The sequence below is a fragment of the Giraffa tippelskirchi genome, chromosome 6, assembly GCF_054371585.1.
Source record: "Giraffa tippelskirchi isolate mGirTip1 chromosome 6, T2T-mGirTip1v1.2.pri, whole genome shotgun sequence".
Lineage (NCBI taxonomy): Eukaryota > Metazoa > Chordata > Mammalia > Artiodactyla > Giraffidae > Giraffa > Giraffa tippelskirchi.
The window spans coordinates 79,881,731-79,897,657 of NC_137280.1; the positions used below are offsets into that span (position 1 = coordinate 79,881,731).

At 39.6% G+C, this 15,927-nt stretch overlaps 1 protein-coding gene across 3 annotated transcripts in view; it reads left to right on the forward strand.

The window, feature by feature from the left end:
- The window catches only part of RNF130 (ring finger protein 130), a 189,167-nt gene that overhangs the window by 1,034 nt on the left and 172,206 nt on the right, over positions 1–15,927 (forward strand). The gene's annotated exons all lie outside the window — the stretch shown is intronic.

Below are 15,927 nucleotides of genomic sequence, written 5' to 3' on the forward strand. Positions count from 1 at the left end.
AAGTCTCAACCTGTATTTTCGGAATCCGCACAGGTTTCTTCCGAAATCACAGACTGCGCTGTATTGAATCTGGAAGGATGAGGCCCTTTTCTACCGTAAAAACGTGCCGTTTTTCTTAAGTGACAAGTGGAAGGAGGGTGGAGGAGGAAAATGGGCATCTTCTGTGTTGCTTTTAGCTCTTATTGTGCCCCACCAGCTTTACTGTAATTTGACGCCTGAACATCTCACATTACGACGAATCCGACACCAATTGGAACCTGTAGCCAAGTCTTCAGGTCGTGAGTCTGCCAAAGGGGAAATAGGTAAAATTTTTGAGAGTTGTCTTTGAAGCTATTTGGCTTAATCTTACGTCTTTCTATCATTTGCTCTTTAATAATTTAGTATAAAGCATATGTTTGTACAAATTTCTGGCAATGTTTTAAAAGAAACTTTTCTCACACTGTGGAGTATGATTTTGTTTGTTTTTGGCCCACATCAGACTTCTTGGAAAAATGTCTACTATCTTCTCCATCCCTCCCCACTCTCACCCTGAGAATGCTGAGAGGGGACTTTTTTAAAGCTGCTTTTCATGTTAAGATGACCTAAACTAGGTAACCTACATAAGGTGTTTGTTTTTATACTCTAAACAATTAGAACATCACGCCACTTCTGAGATATGTGTTTGAATGCGAACGTGCTAAGCTGTTTTTTTCTTTGAGGCAATCTAGCTAGGGAAGAAGAATCAGGAAGGGCTTTCACCAGCCTTTCCTCAGTTTACACCTTCCTTTCAAACGTTCATTTTTACATCAATAATCAGTTGCTTAGTATGCACTTCTCATCTCCACTTTGTTAAAAAAAGGCAGTTAGGGTCCCGCCTTGCCCACAGTAACAACTTTGGCCTTTGGTTCATTCAGTAAATATTTGCTTGCTTGTTCTGTGCCAGTCACTGTGCTTGGGACACAAAATGTTGCCAAACTGTGGCACTGACAATGGTAGTCTGTTTTCTGGGGTTGAGATCTGTGAGGGTCACGTGGAAGGGGAGGAAGAGGGAGCGGCAAACTGTTCTGGAACAAGAACTGGCCCTGTGCAGTATTTTGAAATCTGTGGTTTGTCTTTGGGTTCCTCTAGGCACCTCGAATCCATGATCCTCGCTTTAGATACTTGCCTCATAAGTGATCTGTGTTCTGAAACTACTTGTTGCTTGCTTGTCATTCCAAGCAAAAGCCCCATCTTTAGAAAACTTGTTTTAGGTGTTTGGATAGAAGGGTATTGGGCGCTGATGGGTGGTAAAGGCTGGTCTTGTTCCTCTGTCAGTGGGGAGGTATCAGTTGTGCTGTACATAAGCCTTATGACACTGGCAAAGTACTGTGTGAGTTTAGGAAAGTAATTTGGCCTTTGCAAAAGGGAATGGTGAAATAGTTACACCTTAAGTTTATTGAGGGGCTTTCCTGGTGGCTCAGATGGTAAAGAATCTGCCTGCGATATGGGAGACCTGGGTTCAATTCCTAGGTTGGGAAGATCCCCTGGAGGAGGGCATAGCAACCCATTCCAGTATTCTTGCCTGGAGAATCCTTATGGACAGAGGAGCCTGGCAGTTTGCAAAGGGTTGGACTCGACTGAGCAACTAAGTACAGCACAGCACAGCACAAGGTTATTGAGAGGCTTAAATGGTGCCTGCATTCTTACAAGAGGAGATTTGTTAACCTAAATGAATCTTTAAATTGGTGGAGTTTTAGACATGGCATCAATGTGAACACATTGGAGCAGTCTTGGAAACTTGAGTCTGCAGTCAGTTCCCCTGGGTGTCTATCTTCTCTTCGTTTCCTCTCTTCTCTAGGGGCTCATTTTGTATCCGCACATCATGAGATTGCTCAAGGTTTTTTCATGGCATTGGTGGTGGAATCCTGCAGTTAGTTTGGGTCTGGCTTTCTACTAAGGGATCTGCACACATAGGTTCTTTCAATCCAGCAAATACTAACTGAAAACCTGCTGGTCCCAGCCACCATCCAAGGTACTGGGGAGGAGGGAGGGGCCTCAGAAATAAGCAAAACAAATTCTTTCTCTTCTTCCTGAAGCTCACGGTCTAGTGGCATTTTTATGTAAGTTTACCTGTAAACTGTTTCTAAATCAATGGACTAACATGAAATCTAAGAAATTTTTGTTCTTTCACACCAGGAATTTAGAAATGTATTTTGTTTTTTTGTTTTTGTTTCTTGGCTGCACTATCTTTAACGTGCAGAATCTTTAGTTCCCCCAAACAGGGATCAAGCCCACACCCCACAGTGAAAATGCAAAGTTCCAACCACTGGACCACCAGGGAAGTCCTAGGAGTGTATTTTAAAAAACAAGAATGGTGGTAGAAATCTGTTAAAATTTTTCACGTTTAAGAAAATGGCTTATGTCTATTATGTCAGTGTACTGTAGTCACTCAGTCGTGTCTGGATATTTGCAACCACATGGACTGTAGCCCACAAGGCTCCTCTGTCAATGAGATTTCCCAGCAAAAATTCTAGAATAGGTTGCCATTTCCTCCTCCAGGGGATCTTCCTGAGCCAGGGATGGAACACCGGTCCCCCGCGTTGCAGGCAGATTCTTTACCATCTGAACCATCAGGGAAGCCCATATGTCTGTTATACCTCAATTTAAAAAAAGAAAATAGCTTATAATTTGAATAATATTTGGTTATTTCACATTATGATGGTCTTGATTTAGTCTCAGATTTTAGTCCTTTTAGGAAATAATAATATATTCTGACTTGGGTGCTTGTAATTTTAAGTTGAAGAGAATTCTTAACGTGTTTATTGAAGATTTACTGAGTGTTGACACTAAACAAATTACAAAACACTCGTTCAAATTACAAAAAAATAGTTACGAGACAGAATTACTGGCAAAAAAAGAACCAGCCATGGTCAATAGATGGGAAGTTAATAAAAATTAATTTTGAGGACAAGTGTTTGGTGAACATAAAGACAAAATTCGTTTCCTAGAGCTTAACATGATAACTCATTTTAATTCTTTGACTTGGTTGTGAAAGTACAAACTTTTCTAGTTATTTTTTGCATTATTTCTGTAAATTAGGCATGTATGAATTACTGGACAAGATTTATTTGTCCTATATCTTTAAAGAGCAAATTGGCAATTTCTTCCTAAATGGTTTGGTATTTTAGAAGTAAATTTTGAAAAGTGTTAAACTATAAAATATTTCATAAACAAGTGTTGTACTTTGGAAATGCATTCTTTATCATTAGAGTACATTTTAAATGGAGATTTATTTGGTGATAGAAAATTTCATATTTTAACTGTAAAGAATATATTTTTTGAAATGAACTTTTGCAGGAACATGCCTTATATTTATTTGCAGATACTGGTTGTTGTTCATGGTTGCTTTCTTATTAATAACTTACTCAAAGAGTGAGCTTAGATCTAGAAACAAATGTAAAATCTAGCTAGCATTTACTGTGCAACAGACGTTGTAGATGTGCTTTGTGTGTGTGCACACTAACTTTTTGTTTGAGCCTGGAGGTGGGGGTTGGGAGATGAGGCCCTATTGTTGATGATGCCATTTTGTATGCAAATATGCTGGTGGGAAGAATTTGGTAATAGCCATTTTGCATAGAAATTTTCAGGATTGGATGTTTCAGCCTTGGAGAACAATTTTACCAAGTAATAAACTTTTATCTTGGCCATCTAGTTGACTAAAGGGATGCCATAACATTTTTTTTTAAATCTTAGATTCTTATGTTTTATGTGATTTTGTTGGATGAATCCATTAAACCTAAACTTGGTTTTTAAAATTTTGATTTTAGAATGAAGGCAATCGATGTGGAAACAAGATCTTGGATGAAAAGGGCCATGAAATGTTAGATTTGATAATGCCAAAGGCAGGGGCTACCAGATTTCAAAATATTCAGAAAAAAAGTAGGTGTTATCCTGAAATCAGAGACTCTGAAAGGAACGAGAATTCAGAAGGAGCTGGAGGCTCTAAAAACCAAATTTTGACCTAAACTAGATAACCAAGCAATATATGATAAATTGTATTTGTATTAAATTTTAACAATTTAGAAAATATTTTTACATTTTGTATTTTTCCTTTGCTTTTGGGTGATTCATTAGCATATAAAGTTTGAATATATATTTTTAAACCTCCCCACCAAATATATACATCCTTCCTCCGTTCCATCTTTCTGTTTCTCTTTATAGCAAAGTGTTGTCTGTACTTTCTGCCCTAGAGTTTTCATCTTGCTATTCACATTGTGAAGGTCTTTGTTGTGCCAGTGATTTTGATAAAGACATGACGTATTTAAATGAAATAATGGACAGCAGAATCCTCAGGATCTCAATGTATGGAATGGTGGGCTGAAACTAAGAGAAAAGTTAGTAGAAACTATTATGTAGTCTTGAATTTGGGTAAAAAAAAAAAAAAAATCAGCTGCAGTGAAAGGAGTTGAGGGGAAATAAGGCTTCAAGCTGCATGTCATAGGACAAAGCCTCTGAGCACTCACTGACCAGCCCATTCTAATCTTGTATGCATTTGAGCATCATATCCTGAGTAACACAGGTCCCACTTCATTATAGGCCAGACACACTTTTAGTGCATGTTCATTTCTGAATATGAGTTTTAAGAGATGAACAAACTGCAAAGGATTGTTTTGAATATTATAAAAGGGAAATCCTTCATTTGAAGGAGCATTAGATTAGATGGCTTGTAAGATCCCTCCATCTTGAACAAGGTGTGACTGTAAAGTAGTAAGACAAACATTGTTAAACAAAGTGCCAAGTATACCCATTAAGGATACTGTTCTTTTCATGCCAATCACATGGGTGTGTATATATGCCTATGTATACACACATATTTTGCACCAATGAAAAATTTAAACACTTTCAGAATTTGTTTTGTGAGTTTATCCTTTCGATTGAACCATTTGGAAAATGCATATAGTTTATCAAATGTTTGTCTTTTCTGGATAGATTTTAATTTTGACAATTGAAAATTATTTTTGAGGCAATCTTTTAATGTGCTTGTGAATTCTCTCTTTAGATAATTCTCGAAGAAGTCTGGACCATGTCCAGAAGTTTGGACCATGTCCACACCTCTGGGGTGCATGGATAGTCCTCAGAGCTGGTTCTTTTAAGTATAGCAACCTTGGCTTATTTACAAAATGAAATTAAGTTTTCCAGGATCATCATTTGTTGTTTTGTCATAAAATACCTTAGAGTATTTTATGCCCTAAACATTCATTTCTTTTCCATAAGTCATAGTAAGTGTAGCTTTCTTTACTGTTAGAAGCAGTTTTGAACAAAATAAAGGGATCCCTTCAAATGCCAAATGAAATAAATTAAAAAGTCCTTAATAAACTCCTCTGAGCTTGCTTTGTGCAAGTTCTGTGGTGTGTGTGTGAAAGATATGGTATGCAATTCCTGCCTAAGAGAACTTGTCTGGATGGCACACATAGGACATGGCATTGTAGAAGATGGTGCAGGCTGTCTGCAGACACCAGCAAGGGGACCAGCTGCATGTTATTGTAAACAGAGTTTCTTAGAACACAGCCATGTCCATTCATTCACATGTCTGTGGCTCTGTGGTATACCGACAGAATTGAGCGGTTATTACAGGAGCCTGTGTGACTTCCACTCCTAAAGTGCTTGTTCTCTAGCCCTTTAAGAAAACTTTTGACAACCCACAATCCATGTTCTAAAGGTTCATTTATACCTTAGTTTTTCCCATTAAAACTATATTATGGATTTATGGGTGAAAAGTTGATTCCTAAGTTGTCCCAAACTGTGAGCTCTTGGAAATTAGGGACAGCATCTTTGTTTCAACCAAATACCTCAAACTGTGCCTGGCACTAGCAAGCCACTGTAATATGTGGTTGCATTTAACCCTGTGGTGCTTGGTCTAGTAGTGAAACTGTTGGCAGGTGTTGCTGGAATCTGTATGATGGGATGGGGATGGTGGGGTGTTGATAGAGTATACTGTAGGGCCTCTGTTATTATGCTAGATCAGTAAATGGTACAAAGATCAGAGAAATGAAAAATTATTTGGACTTGTAGTCTAGAGAGGTTTCATAGAAAATGTGGAAGTTGAAATTAAACTTGATTAGTTCTTCCTCTAGCCATAATGGAATAACAGACTCTAGGTTTACCTTGCCACCTCAAGTGACTGGAAAACCTAACAGTTATGAAACAGCAGTTTTAGAAATAGGTCAGAAAACCGCACAGGACAGTGATCCCTGAGAGAAAGGAAATCAACAACAGAGTTCTGGGACTGCCTCAGCTTACCACCTGGAGAGTTTCTAAACTGAAGCTCAGGGAAGGGGAACCCATAAAGAATCTAGTGGTCTCCCTGAATTGATGAGACAGAGTTCACAGCTCAGAGAGGTGAAGGCAGCTTGAGTAGGCTTGAATGTGTGAGGAGGTCAAGTACAGGAGAGGAGGGAGCAGCAAGGGGTTCACTCAAGCCTTTGAGTACTGTTCTGCTCATTTTATGGAGACCTGTCAGAAATTAGCAGGGGGAAGAATTCTTGGAGTTCACACAAGGCTGGGAATAGTTCATATTCTCACCAATCAAAGTAGAAAGACCTAATGGATGAGGCATGGAGTAAGGCCAAATTAGCCCTGGAGAAAAGCCTATTCTGGACCCACCTACCAAATCTTAGAGGCAAACCTTAAAAGGATGAGATTTATTCGAAGTACCTAATCCTGAACAAACCCTAACAATACCTGAAGGGATTACAACAAAGTCCAGCTCCCCAAAACATGAAATCCAATACCAGCATCCAATAAAAAATGAGCAGACAAGCCAAGTAGAGAAAATATGACCCATAACCAGACAGAAAACAGTCAGCAGAAACAGTCCCAGAAGTGGGACAAATGATGGAATTGCAAATAATGGTGTTGAAAGAGCTATTATAAATATACTCAGTTTGTTCAGGGAGGTAAAAGGAAACTTGAACATGACGAGGACAGAAATGGATCTAACAACAGACCCACATCAAACTATGAGCAAGGAGAAAAGACAGCCTTCAGAATGGGAGAAAATAATAGCAAATGAAACAACTGACAGAGGGTTAATTTCGAAAATATACAAGCAGCTCACACAACTCAATACCAAAAAAACCAAACAACCCAATCAAAAAGTGGGAAAAAGACCTAAACAGACATTTCTCCAAAGAAGATGGCTAACAAACAAATGAAAAGATGCTCAGCATCGCTCATTATTAGAGAAATGCAAATCAAAACTACAATGAGGTATCACCTCACACCAGTCAGAATGGCCCTTATCAAAAAGTCTACAAACAATAAATGCTGGAGAGGGTGTGGAGAAAAGGGAATGCTCTTGCACTGTTGGTGGGAATGTAAATTGATAGAGCCACTGTGGAAGATGGTGTGGAGATGCCTTAAAAAACTAGGAATAAAATCACTTTATGACCCAGCAATCCCACTCCTAGGCATATACCCTGAGGAAACCAAAATTGAAAAAGACACATGTAGCACATTGTTCATTGCAACTCTGTTTACAATAGCTAGAACATGGAAGCAACCTAGATGTCCATTGACAGATGAATGGATAAAGAAGTTGTGGTACATATACACAATGGACTATTACTCAGCCATAAAAAGGAACACATTTGAGTCAGTTCTGATGAGGTGGATGAACCTAGAATCTATTATACAGAGTGAAGTGAGTCAGAAAGAGAAAGATAAATACTGTATTCTAACGCATATATACGGAATCTAGAAAGTGGTACTAAAGATATTTACCCTGCAACAATGGAGAAACAGACATAGAGAATAGACTTATGGACAGAGGGAGAGGGGAGGAAAGGGTAAGATGTATGGAAAGAGTAACATGGAAACTCACTTTACTATATGTACAATAGGTAGCCAACAGGAATTTGGTATATGGCTCAGGAAACTCAAACAGGGGCTCTGTATCAACCTAGGGGGTGGGATGGGGAGAGAGTTTCAAAAGGAAGGGGATATATGTATACCTATGGCTGATTCATGTTGAAGTTTGACAGAAAACAGCAAAATTTTGTAAAGCAGTTATCCTTCAATAAAATAAATTTTTAAAAAGTAGACCCACATCAAACTTCAGTTTGAGTAAACTCAGACCTGAAAAAGTGTAGGATTTATATTGATAGAGAAAAGAAGAAAGTGTATACTGAGAGGATGATATTTCCTGCTTTGGTGGTCTCTATCCCAAACAGTGATATAGTTAACATATACTGGGTACATACTCTCTGCCAAGAATGGTGCTAAGTATTGTACATGGAGTATCGTTGAATTCTTGTAACAGCTCTAGGTGGTACAAGATCCTCATTCTATGGATGGGATTCAAGGCACTCCAGTCTCTTAGTGTTTTTGTTTTTTTGTTTGCTTTTTTCTTTATAGCACTTAATGTGGTTGGAAATTGTGTATCTATCTAATTTGCTTCTGAAGGCAGAGATCCTGGTGTCCACTTTTGTATACTCAGTGCTCAGTGTTGAGCCTGGAACTTAGGAGGGTTGCACTAGTAATTAGTGTTGGACAAATTAAAGTGAGTGAGGTAATCCACCAGCTAAATCTTGTGGTGATTCAGAAGAGCTTGGATTTGATGTAGGTCTGTCTGACTGCAGAGCTCATACTTCCACCATGTCTTGTACCACTTCTCAAGTGAGTTTAGTAAACTATGAATGATCTACTTTGTGGAATGTTACACAACCATTAAAGGGGATCATGTGAAAGTTAGGTATATCCTACAAAAGTAATATCTTTACAGTGGACAGGGACTCAAAGTAATATGCAAAAATAAAAATGGGTGTGTTGTATCTGTTGGATCATGGGTAACAGTTCTCATTTTCTTTTCTCTCATTTTTTTGACGTTATTTTTAATATAAAACCTTCACAGAGTGAAAGTCATACTCTCTAAAGGAAACAAGTAAGTGTCTAAAGTTGATTTTTTTTTTATAAACTTTATTCCCTAGCTTAAAGAAAAATTGAATTAATTCTAAACTGTGATTAGAATGAGTAGAAAACTGAGAGATGACTAGAAATATGCTGAAAAGTGCATGTTTTTCCCCAATAAGAAAAGAGTTAAGACCAAGTATTCTTGTCTTAACAGGAATCAAGCTAAAATGTGGCATTGTTTTTTGTTTTTTTACTTATTTATTTTTAATTGAAGGATAACTGCTTTACAGTATTGTGTTGGTTTCTGGCATACATCAACATGAATCAGCCATAGGTATACATATGTCCCCTCCCTCCTGAACCACCTTCCACCTCCCACCCCATCTCACTCCTCACTGGGTTTGAGCTCCCTGAGTCATACAGGAAATTCCCACTGGCTATCTGTTTTACATATGGCAATATATATTCTTCCATGGTACTCTTTCCATTTGTCCTGCCCTCTCCTTTGCCGCCTGTGTCCAGAAGTCTGTTCTCTATGTCTGAGTCTCCATTGCTGCCCTGCCCATAGGTTCATCAGTGCCATCTTTCTAGATTCCATATATATGCGTTAATATACGACACTTGTTTTTCTCTTTTTGACTTACTTTACTCTGTATAATAAGCTCTAGATTCATCCACCTCATTAGGACTGACTCATATATGTTCCTTTCTATGGCTGAGTAATATTCCATTGTATATATGTACCAAAACTTCTTTATCCATTCACCTGTCAGTGGACATCTAGGTTGCTTCCATGTCCTAGCTGTCATAAATACTGCTGCAGTGAACACTGGGGTACACATGTCTTTTTCAGTTATGGTTTTCTCAGGGTATATGCGTGGCATCGTTGTGGTGTCGTTTTGAGCAGTTAGTGAATCCTAGAAAGGGACAGGCCTTTTCTATAATATTTTTATGATGATGATATTAATTATTTTATTTTATTTTGGTTTTCCCTGTTTAAAATCAATCTGTATTTAAAGCAAGAAGACTTAACTGTGGGTAATCTCCACTTTTTGAAAGTTCACTTTATGCCATTTTGCTTTTATGGAAGACCTACATTAGTACCTATTTTTGATAACCAAAAGAAACCTCAAGAGGATTTTTGCTTTTAGCAGAAAAAAGGCCAGAAGCAAAAATAGCATTCAGCATTTGTTTTATAGCAAGACAAGCCATTGTACAGGCAGCCGCACTGGGAGCAGTGAGAGCGGCCTCCCCAAAGCTCCTTCGCCTGGAACAACACTCAGCATCTTAACATTGAGCCACCATAGTTGTGAATCATGTCTCTGAGCATCTGTGCTCTATCTTGATTTATTTTGCGGGTCCATTAGCAAGATGTGTCCTCCAATAATTGTTTCTTCCTTTTTTGCCATTTTGGTTTACAGTGTTTCCTCTTTCCACTTGTCTCCTGTCACTTCTTCCTATGTCTTTACTTTTAGCCTAGTCTACTCTGAGCTCTGGATTCATATATTCAACTGCCTACTTGGTATTTTCAACTTAAATTTCCCAAGAACATCTCCAGGTTGATAAATGGAGTTTTTGGTGTGTGTGTGTGTGTGTGTGTGTGTACATATATATATATGTGTATATATCCTGTCTGCTACCACTGTTTTCAGGGCTTCCCTGGTGGCTCAAATGGTAAAGAATCTGCCTGTAATGCAGGAGACCCAGGTTCAATCCTTGGGTCGGAAAGATCCCCTGGAGAAGGGAATGACTACCCACTCTAGTATTCTTGCCTGGAGAAGTCCTTGGGCAGAGGAGCCTGGTGGGCTACAGTCCATGGGGTGGCAAAGAGTTGTTAATGACTGAGCGATTTTCACTTTCACCCACATAATCCAAGGTAATCTCTTTATTTTAAAGTCAGCTAATTACCAACCTTAGTTCTCTCTTGTCTTGTAACCTAACATATTCACAAGTCCCAAGGATCAAGATGGAGACATCTTGGGATGGAGAGTATTACTCATTCTTCTGCACATAGTGAACCTGTGTAGGCATCCCATGATTTAAGTGTCTACAAATTATTCCTTTAATAATTATTTCTCACATTTGTTAAAGATTAATAGTACCCTAACGAACTCATAACTTCCACAGCCCTTCTTTATCAGTTTATAAACAATGAAGTGGTATTTACACAGGTTAGTTTTCTGATACCTTTCTTCTATGATTTCTCAAAGTTCATTCAGTGATGCAGTTTCTTTTTTGAATGTTGTCACCAGACTGTAATTCATCTGGATCAGAAATCCTAAATTCATGTGGGACAGCTGCTTCAAATACTCATTCAGCAAATAATTATTAAACACCCTAGTATATAGCAGGCTTAAAATACCTCAGCAGCGGCCATGGTGGTGCTTGCACAGGATGCTGACTGCTGAGGGGCTGCCGTGGGGCGGAGGTGCTACCGGAGCGGAGTCTCCACGGGGCTAGTCATCCACGCTAGTCGTCCGCTCGGCCGATGGTCGGGACTGCGGGTTGCGGTCGGGACCCTGGCGTGCCGCGACGCGAGGAGGAGCACGTGTTTCTGAAGCAGATGGCCACCACGGGATAACATGGTTGTGGCTGCCTAAAGAGGCATTGCTGGCTTGGGAAGCAGCTTCAGAAAGATCAGCCCGGAGACGGAGGTGGGAGTCGGGTAGTGACCAGCGCCCCCAGTTCCATGTGCGGAGCCTGCGGTGGCAGCAGATCAGCCTCAGGGTGACCAGCAGCAGCAGAAAGCCTGGGGTACCCCTGGCCCCTGGGTGGCAGATGGGTGCAGGCAGACAGCGGCTCCAGGTGATACGTCGGCTCCAGGGTGGCCGACTGCACTGGTGAAGCTGGGTTGCCCTCGGCTCCTAGGCGACATCCTACGTCAGCTTCATGCACTCATTTCACATGCCAGCAAGATTATGCTCAAAATCCTTCAAGCTAGACTTCAGCAGTATGTGAGCTGAGACCTTCCAGCTGGATTTAGAAAAGGCAGAGGAACCAGAGATCAATGCCAACGAATGCTGGATCATAGAAAAAACAAGGCAATTAAAAAAAAAAAAATCTACTTCTGCTTCATTGACTTTAAAGCCTTGACTGTGTGGGTCACAACAAACTGGAAAATTCTCAAGGAAATGGGACTACCAGACCACCTTACCTGCCTCCAGAGAAATCTGTATGCAGGAGAAGAAACAACAGTTAGAACCAGACATGAAACAAACTGGTTCAGAATTGGGAAAGGAGTACATCAAGGCTGTATATTGTCACCCTGCCTTATTTAATTTATATGCAGAGTACATCATACGAAATCCCAGAATCAAGATTGCCAGGAGAAAGATCAACAACCTCAAATACGCAGATGATACCACTTTAATGGCAGAAAGTGAAGAGGAACTAAAGAGCCTCTTAATTAAAGTGAAAAAGGTGGAGATTCCTTAAAAAACTGGGAATAGAACTGCCATATGACCCAGCAATCCCACTGCTGGGTCATATGAAAGAATTGAAAGAGACGCGTGTACCCCAATGTTCATCGCAGCACTGTTTACAATAGCCAGGACATGGAAGCAACCTAGATGTCCATCAGCAGACGAATGGATAAGGAAGCTGTGGTACATATACACAATGGAATATTACTCAGCCATTAAAAAAAATACATTTGAATTGGTTCTACTGAGATGGATGAAACTGGAGCCCATTATACAGAGTGAAGTAAGCCAGAAAGAAAAACAACAATACAGTATACTAATGCATATATATGGAATTTGAAAGATGGTAACGATAACCCTATATGCGAGACAGAATAAGAGACACAGATGCATGGAACAATTTTATGGACTCTGAGGGAGAAGGTGAGGGTGGGACGTTCTGGGAGAATAGCATTGAAACATGTATATTATCATACGTGAAACAGAACACCATTCCATGTTCGATGCATGTGACAAGGGCTCAGGGCCGGGGCAATGGGATGATCCAGAAGGATGGGATGGGGAGGGAGGTGGGTGGGGGGTCCAGGAAGGGGAACACATGTAAACCCATGGCTGATTCATGTCAATGTATGGCAAAAACTATTACAATATTGTAAAGTAATTAGCCCCCAACTAAAATAAATAAATTTATTAAAAAAAAAATAATAAAGTGAAAAAGGACAATGAAAAAGCTGGCTTAAAACTCAACGTTCAAAAAACTAAGATCATGGCATCCAGTCCTGTCACTTCATGGCAAATAGATGGGGTAAATGTGGAAACTTGCAGATTTCATTTTCTTGGGCTCCAAAATCAATGCAGGTGGTGACTACAATTACAAAATTAAAAGACACTTGCTCCTTGGAAAAATTGCTGTCACAAACCTAGACAGCATATTAAAAAGCAGAGACATCACTTTGCCAACAGAGATCCGTATAGTCAAAGCTGTGGTTTTTCCAGTGGTCATGTATGGATGAGAGAGTTGGACCATAAAGAAGGCTGAGTGTTGAAGAACTGATGCTCTCAACTGTGGTGTTGGAGAAGACTCTTAAGAGTCCCTTGCACTGCAGGGAGATCAAACCAGTCAACTGCAAAGGAAATCAACCCTGAATATTCATTGGAAGGACTGATGGGGAAGCGCCAATACTTCACCCATCTGATGAGAGGTGGGCAAGAGGAGTAGGGCAGCAACAGAAGATGAGCTGTTTGGATGGCATTACTGACTCAATGGACATGAGTAGGAGATAGTGATTTACAGAGAAGCCTGGCATGCTGCAGTTCATGGGGTCATAAAGAGTCAGACACGACTTAGCGACTGAACAACAAGAAGTATATAGCAGGCAGGACAAGAAGTTCCTTGCATTCTGTTTGGTGCATGCAGCAAGGTGAGTCAGCTTCTGTGTATCGTGTTGTGGTGAAAACAGACGTTAAACAAATAATAACACAAGAATTATTTAATAATAATTCTTGGGGAAAGTATCAGGATGCTGAGAGAGCATAAATGAGAATATTAACACAGTCTAGGTTGGTGAGGGAATACTTCTCTGAAGAAATGATGTTTAAGCTGAGGATAAAGCATGAGCAGATATTAAACGAAGAGGGACATAGAATGGAAGACCGGTTCAGGCTAGGAATGTATATGAAAACTGAAAGTGATGTTTAAAAAGAAGCCACCGTGGAATGCTTGAGGCATTTAGAGAGTAAGGGGGAGAATGGTAAACAGCAGAGATGAAAATGTGGGTCAGTACTTTTTAGGCTGTGTTCCAATTTTTGACTTTATCCCAAGAGGAATAGAAAACTGTTGAAGGGTTGGTTGGTTTAATGTTTTTGGTTTCACTGAGCCTTTGTTGCTACACTCGCGCTTTCTGTAGTTGCAGTAAGTGGAGGCATGGGGTTCTTTTTGCAGTGGTTTCTCTTGCTGCAGAGCACAGGCCCTAGGCACATGGGCTGTGATAGTTGTGACTCACAGACTCATTAGTTGTGGCTCAGGCTCAGTAGTTGTGGTGCACGAGTTTACTTGCTCTGCGGCATGTGGAATCTTTCCAGCCCAGGGATCAAACCCATGTCCCCTGCTTTGGCAGGAGGATTCTTATCCACTGTACAACCAGGGAAGTCTCTTGTGAGTATGGTAAAATACATATAACATAAAGTCTACCATCTTAACCATTTTAGATGTGGGACATTTCAGTAGTGTTGCATAGAAGCGCGTTACTGTGCAACCAGTCTACAGAACTGTTTTCATCTTGAAAAACTGAAACTGCATACCTGTTAAACAGCTATGAATTTCCTTCTCTCCCTGGCCCCTGGAACCCATCCTTCTACTTTCTGTCTCTATGAATTTGACTGCTCTAGAAACCTCATATAAGTAGAGTCATACAGTATTCATTTGTTATAACACACAGAGAGCTTCCTGGAAATCCCCTTTCAATCACTATTTCTCCTCCCTCCCTCCCCTAAAGTAAATACTATTCTGACTTTGAACACTAGAGATTATGCCTGTTTTTTAACTTATATACATAGAGTCATGGTATGTATTATTTTTCATCTTATGATTAGTTTCTTTTGCTCACATCATGCTGGTGAGATAAATTCATGTTGTTGCATATAGCAGTAATTTGTCAGTGCAGTGATCCAGTGCATGAATATACGGCATTTTACCTATTTTGCTGTTGAAGGACATGTGGGATGCCTGCTTTTTAGCAGTTACAACCAATGCTGTCAGAAAGATTGTGTACATGTCTTTTGTTACACGTATATAACATTTTACTGAGTATATGCTTAGGAGTGGAATTATTCTCTCCCTCTCAGTTTTCTTACAAGCCTGATATGTCCATAACAATTCACCACCTTTCCTCCAAAAATCTGTTCCTCCTCCAATGTTTGCTGTTTCAGTCAGCACAGACTTTTACCCTCATATCTAATTAATTACCAAGTCCTGTTGATCCACATTCTTTAACATCTCTAAAATGTGTCTCCATTTCTCTCACATCCACTGCAACCTTCTGATCTCTTACCTGGACTGTGGCTTCCTAATTGGCTTTCCTGTGTCTACTGGCACTCTCGCTGTAGTACCGGAGGCACACTTTTTTGATTGTGTGTGCATTGATCCCCAATATATGTATTATACTTATAAATGTTAAACCACACTATTGGTTTTCTTTGACATAGTACCTTAAAGTGTAACACTTAGGTTAATAGTTAATAATAGCTATAACAAGTCTGTACTTCTAATAGTCTATTGTGATCATTTCCTATTTGATGGTGTTCTTTTCCAAATCTGATTAGTTGGGTTTTTTTTAAAAACCTTTTATGGTTAGTGAAAAAGAGCTTGTATAGGAGTAGAAATGTCAGCTCTGCCAATTTATTTTTGCTTTATTTTGTAGGGACTTTTTTAAGGCATTTGTCCATTTAATGAGAGACAGTTTAGTTAAAAGTAGATGGTATTATGTGTAAATTGATGTAACTGTATATGCTATTTTGTAATAAACTGAAAAAACACGTGTGTGAGGGAGTTAGTGCATCTACTTTACATTTGCGGGATCATTCTTCATTCAGGATACCTCAGAATACCATATGAGGTACACAACCATCTGACACGGAT